The sequence below is a fragment of the Anoplopoma fimbria genome, chromosome 12, assembly GCF_027596085.1.
Source record: "Anoplopoma fimbria isolate UVic2021 breed Golden Eagle Sablefish chromosome 12, Afim_UVic_2022, whole genome shotgun sequence".
NCBI lineage: Eukaryota > Metazoa > Chordata > Actinopteri > Perciformes > Anoplopomatidae > Anoplopoma > Anoplopoma fimbria.
This window is the reverse complement of record NC_072460.1, coordinates 15,659,931-15,674,699: the sequence shown is the minus strand read 5'-3', so window position 1 is coordinate 15,674,699 and position 14,769 is coordinate 15,659,931. Positions and strand designations below refer to the sequence as shown.

The 14,769-nt window shown below is 52.2% G+C and overlaps 1 protein-coding gene across 1 annotated transcript in view; it reads right to left on the bottom strand.

The window, feature by feature from the left end:
• tmem81 (transmembrane protein 81) overlaps positions 1 to 14,445 on the bottom strand; it is a 30,263-nt gene extending 15,818 nt beyond the window's left edge. Inside the window, exon 1 of the mRNA XM_054608708.1 lies at positions 14,384 to 14,445. The gene's annotated coding sequence lies outside the window, so the exon portion shown is untranslated. The remainder of the gene's footprint in view (positions 1 to 14,383) is intronic.
• Positions 14,446 to 14,769: the final 324 nt, after the last annotated feature.

Genomic DNA, 14,769 nt, shown 5'->3' with positions numbered 1-14,769 from the left:
TCTGTAAAAACTTTAATTTAATATCTGAAGTTATGACGGCACTGTGTTTATCTCTGCTTTGTGTTAAACAGCTGATTTTGCCCGTTTAGTTCAGCTGTCTGCTGGCTGCAAACACCACTAACGCACCGCTGTCTGTGTGTTTATACTGTATATATATATATATACACATATACAGTATATATGTGTATATATATATAACTGTCACTGTTATTAATGTAGAGATAATGAAATGAGCTGTTTCATGTATATACATATATGTCAACAGTCCAGTAGAGCTGTAATGTAACCTGCAGAGAGTAAGTGTTGTGAAGAGTTGTTGATGTGGATTTAGAGAAGTAAATAATAAATACTAGACTAATATATTTCATTGATTTGGTTTTCATGAGAGAAAGTACATATAGAGAACATACTGTCATGTAACTGTGTTCTCCTCTCTGTGATATTATAGATCATAACCTTGGAAACTATGAATGTAAGTGTCACACATCATTTCTTATTCTCTCTTATGACCATAAAGTATTTACTGCAGTATTCTGCTAATGTTCATCTTCATGTTTAGATGGAACACCCTACATTCAGGAGAGCCCCTAACGGGACCCTCCTGCTCAAGGCCTCTCCAGAGGCCCTTGGCCCTCAGCAGGCAGCCAGGGGCCAGGCTCTCTACAGGGCCAAGAAGCCGGAGGAGGTGGACGCAGAGGCCTGGGCCCACGTCAGTTCCGAGGGTGGCGACACCTCCCGCCACCCTCGTCCTGAGCCGGTGGAAGATCCAGTTCGGCCGATACCAGGGCAGGACCTTCCACTGGCTCCTAGAGAACGACGTGGGCTACTGCGTCAACCTGGTCTCCTCCCACCAGAAGGAGCGAGAGAGGACGGGGTCTCAGTCCCCGCTGATGGCCAACAAGGTGGAGTCCTTCAGTACAAGTAGGTCAAGTTCATGAAATAACAGAGTGATGACGGTTTAACCCTCTCTTTGTGAACCTGCAGGACGCCTTCAGCCGCTACTCCTCAGCGTACCCTGACTTCGAGGAGGCAGTCAGGTTCCACCAGGCGTTTGAGGAGAAGACCAGTGCTTCTGCTGCTGCTGGTGCTGCTGCTGCTGTTGCTTCATCCACCAGCACCAGCAGCAGCACCGCCACCAGCACCAGCAGCAGCACCGCCACCAGCAGCAGCAGCAGCACCAGCAGCGGCGGCGGCTCAGTTTCTGTCTCGACCGCAAGCCAGAGAGCCAGGAGTGCAGCTCAGTACGTGTTTTACTGTAACTCTCTCGGACTGTGATGGGCCTGGACGACCTCCCTGAAGAAATGTTAATATTTGTAATGTCTCATTATAAATGTAGTTGTGTGTCATTTATTCTCATTCTAGGCCTCTTGGTTCAGCTCTTGCGGCCTTTGTCTCCGGGCGGCGTTCTCTGTCTGCGGTGGAAATGCAGGCCCATGTTAAGAAGATGGTGGCCCCTAAGCCTGCATTTTCAGGCAAGTCCAGCCTAAATTATATTCAGAGTTAGTTCAACTTAATGGAATTCCTGTGTTCACTGTTTATTTTCTGCGTTTGTTCTCTCTCTCGTCATGTGATAACAGCCTCCCACTTCAGCCCCTTCGGACCAGCTCCGTCCTCCTCCAGGTCACCTGAGGAGCCTTCAGATGATGAGCTGGTCGAGGCAGTAGTTGACTTAGAGAAGTGTGAGTAAAAAAAAAGTTATATTCAGGTAACAATGTGTTAATAACAGAAAGATTTGATTTCATTGTTGACCCTTTATTTATTTTACTTTAAAATGTTCCTTTAATCAGAGGAGGAGAGGAGACCACTGGTAAGTTTGGGTTGAATTAAGAACTGTCTGATGTCTGCTTGGCGCTCATCTCAGATCACTAACCCACCTGCCATCCAATCCCCTGATCGGTGCATCTTTATCTAACATTTCACCTCACAATGCTGCCTGCCTGCCTGCATCACTCACTCACTCACTCACTCACTCACTCACTCACTCACTCACTCACTCACTCACTCACTCACTCACTAACTCACTCAGCATGTCTAATCTGTTGGCTTCATCATTTTGTCTCATCCTCACCTTCTCTCTTCAGAACCTCCTTCTGTTCTCATCTAGTTTAATACGCAGCTTGGCTGAATGTGTGCATCTCACTCAATATTAACACTATCTCCAGGCCTTGGTCAAGCCCTACACCCCTGCCCGACCACTTGGCTCTGCTGCCTCGGGGCGACTGGTTTCCCCGTCGCTCAGAGGTCCCTCCGGCCGATCCACCCGGTCACAGCTTTTTTCTGTCCTGGCCCCTCAGTGGTGGAATGAACTCCCCACTGACGTCAGGACAGCAGAGTCGCTGCCCATCTTTAGGCGCAGGCTGAAAACTCACCTCTTCAAGAAGTACTACCCTGAGCCTTCCTCGTAGCACTTATTGCACTCGTATTAGTTGTTGCACTTACTGTATTCGTATCAGTTCGCTGCACTTATTGAACTTGTATTTGTTTACTGCACTTATCCTATTCGTAGTAGTTTGTAGCACTTACTATATTCGGATTAGTCTGTTGCAATTATTGTTTTCGTAGTAACTTGCCTCCGCACTATACTTTTGCTCTGGCTTATGCTTTGAGATGCTTGTTTAAGAAAGGAGATGCACTTATGACTTCTGGTGACTAGTAGTTCTCTTGAATACCTATGTTGAATACACTTCCTGTAAGTCGCTTTGGATAAAAGCGTCTGCTAAATGACTGCAATGTAATGTAATGTAATGTAACACAACAATCTCATTTGTTCCTCTTAATGATACTTTTAATTTATCTTGAAGCCTCAGATGTACAGGCCCCTCTCTCGCTCCTGCCACCACCACCACCACCACCTCCACCTCCTCAGGGAGCTGGTGTCTCTGCTGTGCTGGACGAGCCCACAGACGAGGAGCTGCTGGAAGCCTCACAGGACCAAGACAACACGGAGCAACTTCCAGCAGCCCTCGTCCCCCAGACTGCAGAGTCACCAGCTCCTTCACCGCCGCCTGCAGCCTCCACCCGGACACCGCCGCCTGCAGCCTGTCGGGTCGCCTCCGTGGAGGACCAGGAGGAGGTGCCCGGTCCAGCCTTCCTCCCTCCCCCTCCTCCTGACAGCAGTGCTGAGGTAAGGCTGTCTGTCAAGCACTGGAGGTGTCCCTGCTGCCCTCGCTCATAACGTGCTGTCCTCGGGTATCAAAGTGTCCTCTTATGTTTCTGTTGTTGTCTCACAGCTGCTGCCTCTGTCCTGGAGGGCAGCTCTCACTGTGGAGCAGCAGCAGTGGGTCGGTCGGGTGCTGTTTACCAGGGACAGCAGTGGGAGGTCTCGACTCATCAGCGAGCTGAATCTCTGGTGGTCGCCCCCACAAGCCCGGCCGGTCTACAACCAGCCTCCCGCGTCCCCCGACCCCTTCTTCGCATGTCGGCTGTTCCTCTGGATGCCACAGCGGATTTGGCATCTGCAGCTGACATGCCCCCAGCCTTTGTGCACTGGGTCCATGACAAAGGCTGGGCTCTACAGGACCATCCGGAGGGTCCTGGACATCGACGGCTGGTACCTCATGGCCACCGAGTACCTGGACTGCCGCCGGTGTAAGAATAAGGTCGGAGGATGGTCACAGGGCATCATTAGGCAGCTGCCCCCACCTACAGCTGCCAATTCCCAGCTGTACTTACGTACGAGTAAGACATTGAATATCTATTTCTCTTTTGTTTGTGTTGAACTTCCCGTTTGATGTATTTCTGCGGTGACCAGCTGTCCATCATGTTTGTGTTGTGGTTCTGCAGGCTGTCCTGTGACATGAGGGTGGTTGTTCAGATGAGGTCTCGCACTCTGGGCAACAGTGCGAACCGGCTGTACAACACCCTGCGGGAGCAGCACTCGGATGCCTGGATGCGGAGAGCGGTCCATTACCTCGGCGTGTGCGAGCAGTTCCTGGCCTTGTGCTCGGTGGGGGGGCAGTTTACACCTCCACCCCAGATGCCCCCCCTGCCAACACCCATCTGGCTGCTGACGGTCTACAGCTTCGACGTCCTGTCGCGGCTGGATGAGTACAAGGCCAGGATCACGTCCACTTTCGGATCCATCTTGAAGATGGATTCCACCAAGAAGGCGAGTAGAGTTTGTCACAATTTCATATTTTCTTTCAGCTGCTGTGACACCACATCTGTGTGTTTATGCTCCACGTTAACATTTCTATTCTCTTTCTCTGTCCAGATGACGAAGAAGCTCGCCGGTACCGCCTCCGACACGGCCGCCTGGGTTACCAACGTGGGTAACGAGAAGGGGCAGGTCCTCATGAGCGTCCTCACCTGCTCCGAGGGCGCTGAGGGCCTGTCCAGGATGGCGGTCGGATTGATGAGGCGGTACAGACTCGCCGGGGTAACCCCCCAGCTCATCTACGTGGACCGCGACTGCTGCAACAGAGACGGCGTGTCCAAGACAGCTGCTTTGTTTCAGGTGTGAAACTGAGACTTTTAATACTAATACTGTATCAGTGATACACCAGCACAGTTTAACATGATTAAAGCACGTTATGGTTCTTCTCTCACAGGAGTGGGATCAGCTCGTGGTGAGACTGGACATCTGGCACCTGATGCGGCGCTTCGCATCAGGTGTCACCACCGTGAGCCACGAGCTGTACCCCACCTTCATGAGGCAGCTGTCTCACTGCATCTTCGAGGTGGACTCGGGAGATGCCCGCCGTCTCGCTGAGGCTAAGCGGTCCGAGCTGGAGGGGAAGCGCGGGATGGTTGGCCTGACTGACGCCGAGGTGATCAAGAGGATCTCCAGAGAGGAGTGGAGGCTCCACTGCCGCAGGAGGACACGTGGGGCCGAGGAATCGGCACTCCGCATCCAGGAGCTCCTCAACACCTTCGGTGGACCAGCAGGACGCAACACCCTGGACATCCCGTTGCTCAACGCTCTCCGCATCAAGGACATCTGGAGTACGCAGAGGCCTCACCTCAGCTGCATTCAGGACCCGCCAGGTGTGCAGCTGTACACCCAGACCCGTAGGCTGACCAAGGGCGGAGTCAGCCTGCCGGTTTATCGCTGCGCGAGGGGCTCCACCTCCTTGGAGTCCTTCCACCTCCACCTCAACCGGTTCATCCCAGGTACTTGCACGTGTCTCACAGCTTGTCTCACAGATATATTCTTTATTCACAATTCGCAAATTCATGTTTGATCCAAAACCTGCTTCATCAGGGTCGCAAGCTAATGCCAAGCACTTCCAGGCGTTCCTGGTCGACGGACTGGTGAGGTGGAACGAAGACCGCGCAGCAGCAGCTGCACCACCGCCGTCTGCAGCTGAGGGACGGCTGGGGCCTCTGCACTCCTACAGTGGACACCTCAAGCACGTCCTTAACCAGAAGAGCCAAAGAGTGCTTGGCCTTGAGATGGTTAAGGACTTCACCAAGCCTGCTGAGTACACAGGTATGAGATGTGAAAGCACTTTATTCCACGAGGACTGAGAGGAGATGGAGCATTAACCCTTTGCTCTCTGCGGTGTCTGTCTGACAGGGAGCTCATCGGAATAGAGTACCTGTACCAGCAGACGGGCAGAGTGCTTGAGGACGTCAGCTTGGACCCTGACACTCCGGACGAGGCTGCTGCCATCGAGAAGCTCGATGAGGAGGAGGAGGATGATGAGGGTATCGTGGAAGATGTGGAGGACCCCACCATCTTCGAGCCCGATACCCCCTCCACCAGCACAGCAGCAGCCCGGTCAGGTGATCCAGCTGACGCAAAGTCTGAGCCATCTGGACCGGACCAACATGCCTCTCCTGAGGCCCCTGAGGGTCAGGACCCTGAACCCCAGCAGCCCTCCTCAGACCCTGAGGTGAGTTCACTGACTACAGAACACTACTGATAATTATAATCATTATAATATTAATAACAATACAGATAGAATATTTCACCGTGCAGCGCTCTGTGCTCACTGACTCTGTTTCTCCTCCTCTTCCTCTCTCTCGTTTCTCCTCAGGAGAACATACAGGGTCCTAGTAACCAGCCCGGGTACCAGCATGTCCTGAAGCTGGCCCGGGCCCTGGTGGAAGGAAGAAACCTTCAGGGGCTTACTGACAGTCGGGTAGACAGACTCATCCTGCTCTGGAACCGCTTGCCAGAGCAGGACAAGCAGCGAGTTGTCTACCCCCCCAGATACCGGGAGAGGCAACCTAAGGGCCGGTTCAAGGCAGCGAAGGGGAAGGACTCCTCCTGTCCTGGAAAGGAGAGTCTCCAACGGTAAGACTCTCTTTAAAGATGAAGGTTTCCTCCAGTCAATATCTGCTGCATATTAACCCACGCTGATCTCCACCACCCTTTCAGCTGTCTTCTCGGATCAACCTCGGGCCCTGCAACTTGGCCCAGTGCCAGTCGCCTGGTGGAGGCCATTTGCAGCCAGCTCTGCCAGCTCCACCCAGCGGCCACGCGAGTCTCTGGGGTCTCCAGGACTCGATGGTCCCTCATCCTCGGAGACTACGTAGCCATCAGGGAGGCAGTGCTGGCCAGTCTCCTCAGCTGTGTGGACCACATGCAGAGAAGCAGCTGGACAGCCGGAGCTTCATGAGCATATAGAGGGTAATAGTGATTAAATATAAGATAACAACAGTAACTTAGGAGGTTGATGGTGATGTTGCACATCTGTCCTTGTCTCCTCAGCTGTGTGGACCACATGTGGGCATCAGAGGAGCAGCTGGACAGCAGGAGCTTCATGAGCATATAGAGGGTAATAGTGATCAAATATAAGATAACAGTAACTTAGGAGGTTGATGGTGATGTTGCACATCTGTCAGCTGTGTGGACCACATGTGGACTTCAGAGGAGCAGCTGGACAGCCGGAGCTTCATGGTCCACAGCAGCATAGATCCTCTTATGTTGTTGTTGTTGTTGTTATTATTATTATTGTTATTATTATTATAATATAGGAGCTCCATCTGAGAGCATTGCAGTTCTAATAAGATCATTTCTTGTGTTGGTGGTTTCATCCTGCTAATCATTACTATCATAATGTGTAGAGCTTGTTTTGATTGATGTATAATGTAGAAATAATAAAGCTTCCAGACAAAGTAAAGATTGCAAACTTTTTTTTATTATATGACACTTTATTTACAAACATACAGTATATACATTATGAATGTCTCTCCTTCATCTCCTCCCTCCACTCCTCCACAGTTTTCCCGCCGACAGTTGCGCAGTACGCCACTCCATACAGGCGTGTGTGGCCAGTGTCCAGTCTTTTAGCTGGCCACACTTCCTACAGACGTACTGCCGGCGGGGTTTGTTCACGGGCATCGGCCCCTGACCTGCAGCATCAGCAGCAGCCTCGTCCGCCTTCCTCTTCCTGTAGGCTGTAGACCTTGGGATTTCCGGAGGTCCAGGAAGAGGAGGCAGACCGGCAGGGGCATTGAGGACACCCGGGATCAGTGCTGGAGGAGTTGGAGGGGGAGGAGGAGGAGGAGGAGGAAGGCCACCAGAGGAGGGTCCTGGCTGCTCCTCCGGGACGACGTAGTTGAAGGGCTGTCCTTGTCCCACCTGAACAGAGGACAGCCCTTTGGCAGAAGGAAGGGGATCGACAGCAACAGCTGCTGCAGGTACGATGCCAGTTCCCTGCAGCAGCTTAGTCGTCACTGCTTCCTTCTGCCGGCGAGAGAACCTGGAGACAAACACAGATTGTTGTTAGACTCTCCATCAAACTCTAAATCACAGTTCAGATCCCCCCCCCATCAACACAGCTTTAATGTTAGTCTCTTACCACTGGGTCAGGGTCCTCTGATTGAGCTCAAAGAGCTGGATCTCCGTCTGAGCCATCAGCCTCGGGCTGGCCAGCACTGCCTCCCTGATGGCTACGTAGTCTCCGAGGATGAGGGACCATCGAGTCCTGGAGACCCCAGAGACTCGCGTGGCCGCTGGGTGGAGCTGGCAGAGCTGGCTGCAAATGGCCTCCACCAGGCGACTGGCACTGGGCCAAGTTGCAGGGCCCGAGGTTGATCCGAGAAGACAGCTGAAAGGGTGGTGGAGATCAGCGTGGGTTAATATGCAGCAGATATTGACTGGAGGAAACCTTCATCTTTAAAGAGAGTCTTACCGTTGGAGACTCTCCTTTCCAGGACAGGAGGAGTCCTTCCCCTTCGCTGCCTTGAACCGGCCCTTAGGTTGCCTCTCCCGGTATCTGGGGGTAGACAACTCGCTGCTTGTCCTGCTCTGGCAAGCGGTTCCAGAGCAGGATGAGTCTGTCTACCCGACTGTCAGTAAGCCCCTGAAGGTTTCTTCCTTCCACCAGGGCCCGGGCCAGCTTCAGGACATGCTGGTACCCGGGCTGGTTACTAGGACCCTGTATGTTCTCCTGAGGAGAAACGAGAGAGAGGAAGAGGAGGAGAAACAGAGTCAGTGAGCACAGAGCGCTGCACGGTGAAATATTCTATCTGTATTGTTATTAATATTATAATGATTATAATTATCAGTAGTGTTCTGTAGTCAGTGAACTCACCTCAGGGTCTGAGGAGGGCTGCTGGGGTTCAGGGTCCTGACCCTCAGGGGCCTCAGGAGAGGCATGTTGGTCCGGTCCAGATGGCTCAGACTTTGCGTCAGCTGGATCACCTGACCGGGCTGCTGCTGTGCTGGTGGAGGGGGTATCGGGCTCGAAGATGGTGGGGTCCTCCACATCTTCCACGATACCCTCATCATCCTCCTCCTCCTCATCGAGCTTCTCGATGGCAGCAGCCTCGTCCGGAGTGTCAGGGTCCAAGCTGACGTCCTCAAGCACTCTGCCCGTCTGCTGGTACAGGTACTCTATTCCGATGAGCTCCCCTGTCAGACAGACACCGCAGAGAGCAAAGGGTTAATGCTCCATCTCCTCTCAGTCCTCGTGGAATAAAGTGCTTTCACATCTCATACCTGTGTACTCAGCAGGCTTGGTGAAGTCCTTAACCATCTCAAGGCCAAGCACTCTTTGGCTCTTCTGGTTAAGGACGTGCTTGAGGTGTCCACTGTAGGAGTGCAGAGGCCCCAGCCGTCCCTCAGCTGCAGACGGCGGTGGTGCAGCTGCTGCTGCGCGGTCTTCGTTCCACCTCACCAGTCCGTCGACCAGGAACGCCTGGAAGTGCTTGGCATTAGCTTGCGACCCTGATGAAGCAGGTTTTGGATCAAACATGAATTTGCGAATTGTGAATAAAGAATATATCTGTGAGACAAGCTGTGAGACACGTGCAAGTACCTGGGATGAACCGGTTGAGGTGGAGGTGGAAGGACTCCAAGGAGGTGGAGCCCCTCGCGCAGCGATAAACCGGCAGGCTGACTCCGCCCTTGGTCAGCCTACGGGTCTGGGTGTACAGCTGCACACCTGGCGGGTCCTGAATGCAGCTGAGGTGAGGCCTCTGCGTACTCCAGATGTCCTTGATGCGGAGAGCGTTGAGCAACGGGATGTCCAGGGTGTTGCGTCCTGCTGGTCCACCGAAGGTGTTGAGGAGCTCCTGGATGCGGAGTGCCGATTCCTCGGGCCCACGTGTCCTCCTGCGGCAGTGGAGCCTCCACTCCTCTCTGGAGATCCTCTTGATCACCTCGGCGTCAGTCAGGCCAACCATCCCGCGCTTCCCCTCCAGCTCGGACCGCTTAGCCTCAGCGAGACGGCGGGCATCTCCCGAGTCCACCTCGAAGATGCAGTGAGACAGCTGCCTCATGAAGGTGGGGTACAGCTCGTGGCTCACGGTGGTGACACCTGATGCGAAGCGCCGCATCAGGTGCCAGATGTCCAGTCTCACCACGAGCTGATCCCACTCCTGTGAGAGAAGAACCATAACGTGCTTTAATCATGTTAAACTGTGCTGGTGTATCACTGATACAGTATTAGTATTAAAAGTCTCAGTTTCACACCTGAAACAAAGCAGCTGTCTTGGACACGCCGTCTCTGTTGCAGCAGTCGCGGTCCACGTAGATGAGCTGGGGGGTTACCCGGCGAGTCTGTACCGCCTCATCAATCCGACCGCCATCCTGGACAGGCCCTCAGCGCCCTCGGAGCAGGTGAGGACGCTCATGAGGACCTGCCCCTTCTCGTTACCCACGTTGGTAACCCAGGCGGCCGTGTCGGAGGCGGTACCGGCGAGCTTCTTCGTCATCTGGACAGAGAAAGAGAATAGAAATGTTAACGTGGAGCATAAACACACAGATGTGGTGTCACAGCAGCTGAAAGAAAATATGAAATTGTGACAAACTCTACTCGCCTTCTTGGTGGAATCCATCTTCAAGATGGATCCGAAAGTGGACGTGATCCTGGCCTTGTACTCATCCAGCCGCGACAGGACGTCGAAGCTGTAGACCGTCAGCAGCCAGATGGGTGTTGGCAGGGGGGCATCTGGGGTGGAGGTGTAAACTGCCCCCACCGAGCACAAGGCCAGGAACTGCTCGCACACGCCGAGGTAATGGACCGCTCTCCGCATCCAGGCATCCGAGTGCTGCTCCCGCAGGGTGTTGTACAGCCGGTTCGCACTGTTGCCCAGAGTGCGAGACCTCATCTGAACAACCACCCTCATGTCACAGGACAGCCTGCAGAACCACAACACAAACATGATGGACAGCTGGTCACCGCAGAAATACATCAAACGGGAAGTTCAACACAAACAAAAGAGAAATAGATATTCAATGTCTTACTCGTACGTAAGTACAGCTGGGAATTGGCAGCTGTAGGTGGGGGCAGCTGCCTAATGATGCCCTGTGACCATCCTCCGACCTTATTCTTACACCGGCAGTCCAGGTACTCGGTGGCCATGAGGTACCAGCCGTCGATGTCCAGGACCCTCCGGATGGTCCTGTAGAGCCCAGCCTTTGTCATGGACCCAGTGCACAAAGGCTGGGGGCATGTCAGCTGCAGATGCCAAATCCGCTGTGGCATCCAGAGGAACAGCCGACATGCGAAGAAGGGGTCGGGGGACGCGGGAGGCTGGTTGTAGACCGGCCGGGCTTGTGGGGGCGACCACCAGAGATTCAGCTCGCTGATGAGTCGAGACCTCCCACTGCTGTCCCTGGTAAACAGCACCCGACCGACCCACTGCTGCTGCTCCACAGTGAGAGCTGCCCTCCAGGACAGAGGCAGCAGCTGTGAGACAACAACAGAAACATAAGAGGACACTTTGATACCCGAGGACAGCACGTTATGAGCGAGGGCAGCAGGGACACCTCCAGTGCTTGACAGACAGCCTTACCTCAGCACTGCTGTCAGGAGGAGGGGGAGGGAGGAAGGCTGGACCGGGGCACCTCCTCCTGGTCCTCCACGGAGGCGACCCGACAGGCTGCAGGCGGCGGTGTCCGGGTGGAGGCTGCAGGCGGCGGTGAAGGAGCTGGTGACTCTGCAGTCTGGGGGACGAGGGCTGCTGGAAGTTGCTCCGTGTTGTCTTGGTCCTGTGAGGCTTCCAGCAGCTCCTCGTCTGTGGGCTCGTCCAGCACAGCAGAGACACCAGCTCCCTGAGGAGGTGGAGGTGGTGGTGGTGGTGGTGGCAGGAGCGAGAGAGGGGCCTGTACATCTGAGGCTTCAAGATAAATTAAAAGTATCATTAAGAGGAACAAATGAGATTGTTGTGTTACATTACATTACATTACATTGCAGTCATTTAGCAGACGCTTTTATCCAAAGCGACTTACAGGAAGTGTATTCAACATAGGTATTCAAGAGAACTACTAGTCACCAGAAGTCATAAGTGCATCTCCTTTCTTAAACAAGCATCTCAAAGCATAAGCCAGAGCAAAAGTATAGTGCGGAGGCAAGTTACTACGAAAACAATAATTGCAACAGACTAATCCGAATATAGTAAGTGCTACAAACTACTACGAATAGGATAAGTGCAGTAAACAAATACAAGTTCAATAAGTGCAGCGAACTGATACGAATACAGTAAGTGCAACAACTAATACGAGTGCAATAAGTGCTACGAGGAAGGCTCAGGGTAGTACTTCTTGAAGAGGTGAGTTTTCAGCCTGCGCCTAAAGATGGGCAGCGACTCTGCTGTCCTGACGTCAGTGGGGAGTTCATTCCACCACTGAGGGGCCAGGACAGAAAAAGCTGTGACCGGGTGGATCGGCCGGAGGGACCTCTGAGCGACGGGGAAACCAGTCGCCCCGAGGCAGCAGAGCCAAGTGGTCGGGCAGGGGTGTAGGGCTTGACCAAGGCCTGGAGATAGTGTTAATATTGAGTGAGATGCACACATTCAGCCAAGCTGCGTATTAAACTAGATGAGAACAGAAGGAGGTTCTGAAGAGAGAAGGTGAGGATGAGACAAAATGATGAAGCCAACAGATTAGACATGCTGAGTGAGTTAGTGAGTGAGTGAGTGAGTGAGTGAGTGAGTGAGTGAGTGAGTGAGTGAGTGAGTGAGTGATGCAGGCAGGCAGGCAGCATTGTGAGGTGAAATGTTAGATAAAGATGCACCGATCAGGGGATTGGATGGCAGGTGGGTTAGTGATCTGAGATGAGCGCCAAGCAGACATCAGACAGTTCTTAATTCAACCCAAACTTACCAGTGGTCTCCTCTCCTCCTCTGATTAAAGGAACATTTTAAAGTAAAATAAATAAAGGGTCAACAATGAAATCAAATCTTTCTGTTATTAACACATTGTTACCTGAATATAACTTTTTCTTTTACTCACACTTCTCTAAGTCAACTACCGCCTCGACCAGCTCATCTTCTGAAGGCTCCTCAGGTGACCTGGAGGAGGACGGAGCTGGTCCGAAGGGGCTGAAGTGGGAGGCTGTTATCACATGACGAGAGAGAGAACAAACGCAGAAAATAAACAGTGAACACAGGAATTCCATTAAGTTGAACTAACTCTGAATATAATTTAGGCTGGACTTGCCTGAAAATGCAGGCTTAGGGGCCACCATCTTCTTAACATGGGCCTGCATTTCCACCGCAGACAGAGAACGCCGCCCGGAGACAAAGGCCGCAAGAGCTGAACCAAGAGGCCTAGAATGAGAATAAATGACACACAACTACATTTATAATGAGACATTACAAATATTAACATTTCTTCAGGGAGGTCGTCCAGGCCCATCACAGTCCGAGAGAGTTACAGTAAAACACGTACTGAGCTGCACTCCTGGCTCTCTGGCTTGCGGTCGAGACAGAAACTGAGCCGCCGCCGCTGCTGGTGCTGCTGCTGCTGCTGGTGGCGGTGCTGCTGCTGGTGCTGGTGGCGGTGCTGCTGCTGGTGCTGGTGGATGAAGCAACAGCAGCAGCAGCACCAGCAGCAGCAGAAGCACTGGTCTTCTCCTCAAACGCCTGGTGGAACCTGACTGCCTCCTCGAAGTCAGGGTACGCTGAGGAGTAGCGGCTGAAGGCGTCCTGCAGGTTCACAAAGAGAGGGTTAAACCGTCATCACTCTGTTATTTCATGAACTTGACCTACTTGTACTGAAGGACTCCACCTTGTTGGCCATCAGCGGGGACTGAGACCCCGTCCTCTCTCGCTCCTTCTGGTGGGAGGAGACCAGGTTGACGCAGTAGCCCACGTCGTTCTCTAGGAGCCAGTGGAAGGTCCTGCCCTGGTATCGGCCGAACTGGATCTTCCACCGGCTCAGGACGAGGGTGGCGTTGGAGGTGTCGCCACCCTCGGAACTGACGTGGGCCCAGGCCTCTGCGTCCACCTCCTCCGGCTTCTTGGCCCTGTAGAGAGCCTGGCCCCTGGCTGCCTGCTGAGGGCCAAGGGCCTCTGGAGAGGCCTTGAGCAGGAGGGTCCCGTTAGGGGCTCTCCTGAATGTAGGGTGTTCCATCTAAACATGAAGATGAACATTAGCAGAATACTGCAGTAAATACTTTATGGTCATAAGAGAGAATAAGAAATGATGTGTGACACTTACATTCATAGTTTCCAAGGTTATGATCTATAATATCACAGAGAGGAGAACACAGTTACATGACAGTATGTTCTCTATATGTACTTTCTCTCATGAAAACCAAATCAATGAAATATATTAGTCTAGTATTTATTATTTACTTCTCTAAATCCACATCAACAACTCTTCACAACACTTACTCTCTGCAGGTTACATTACAGCTCTACTGGACTGTTGACATATATGTATACATGAAACAGCTCAATTATCTCTCATTTTCATTATCTCTACATTAATAACAGTGACAGTTATATATATATACACATATATACTGTATATATGTATATATATATATATATATATATATATATATATATATATATACAGTATAAACACACAGACAGCGGTGCGTTAGTGGTGTTTGCACCAGCAGACAGCTGAACTAAACGGGCAAAATCAGCTGTTTAACACAAAGCAGAGATAAACACAGTGCCGTCATAACTTCAGATATTAAATTAAAGTTTTTACAGAGTAACAACTATAAAACTCCGGCTGTATTGTACTTACGATGTCATAAGTGTCAAGTCCGAGTTCATACTGAGCGCTCCTAGCGAGGATCCAACATGGCGGCTCCAGATTTAGAAATTGAGACAATCCGGGCATCTGATTGGACGCCAAAAGCAGTGATAGTCTGATTGGCTCAGAAATTGAGACAGAAATTGGCACAATTGGCACAGAGAAGAACGGGCTCCCGGAGCACGCGAGGCTACCGTTCATTCTTCTCAGTGGGGGGAGAGAAGAAAGTGGAGGAAAGGGGGGCATCTCCTCCACTCTCTGCTGCCGAGCACAAGGTCGCCAGATCGATCCCCACTGAAGGCAAAGTTGTTGAAATGTGAAAATGTGGAGCATCTGGTAATAGTGAGTCTCCTCAGCTGTGTGGACCACATGCAGAG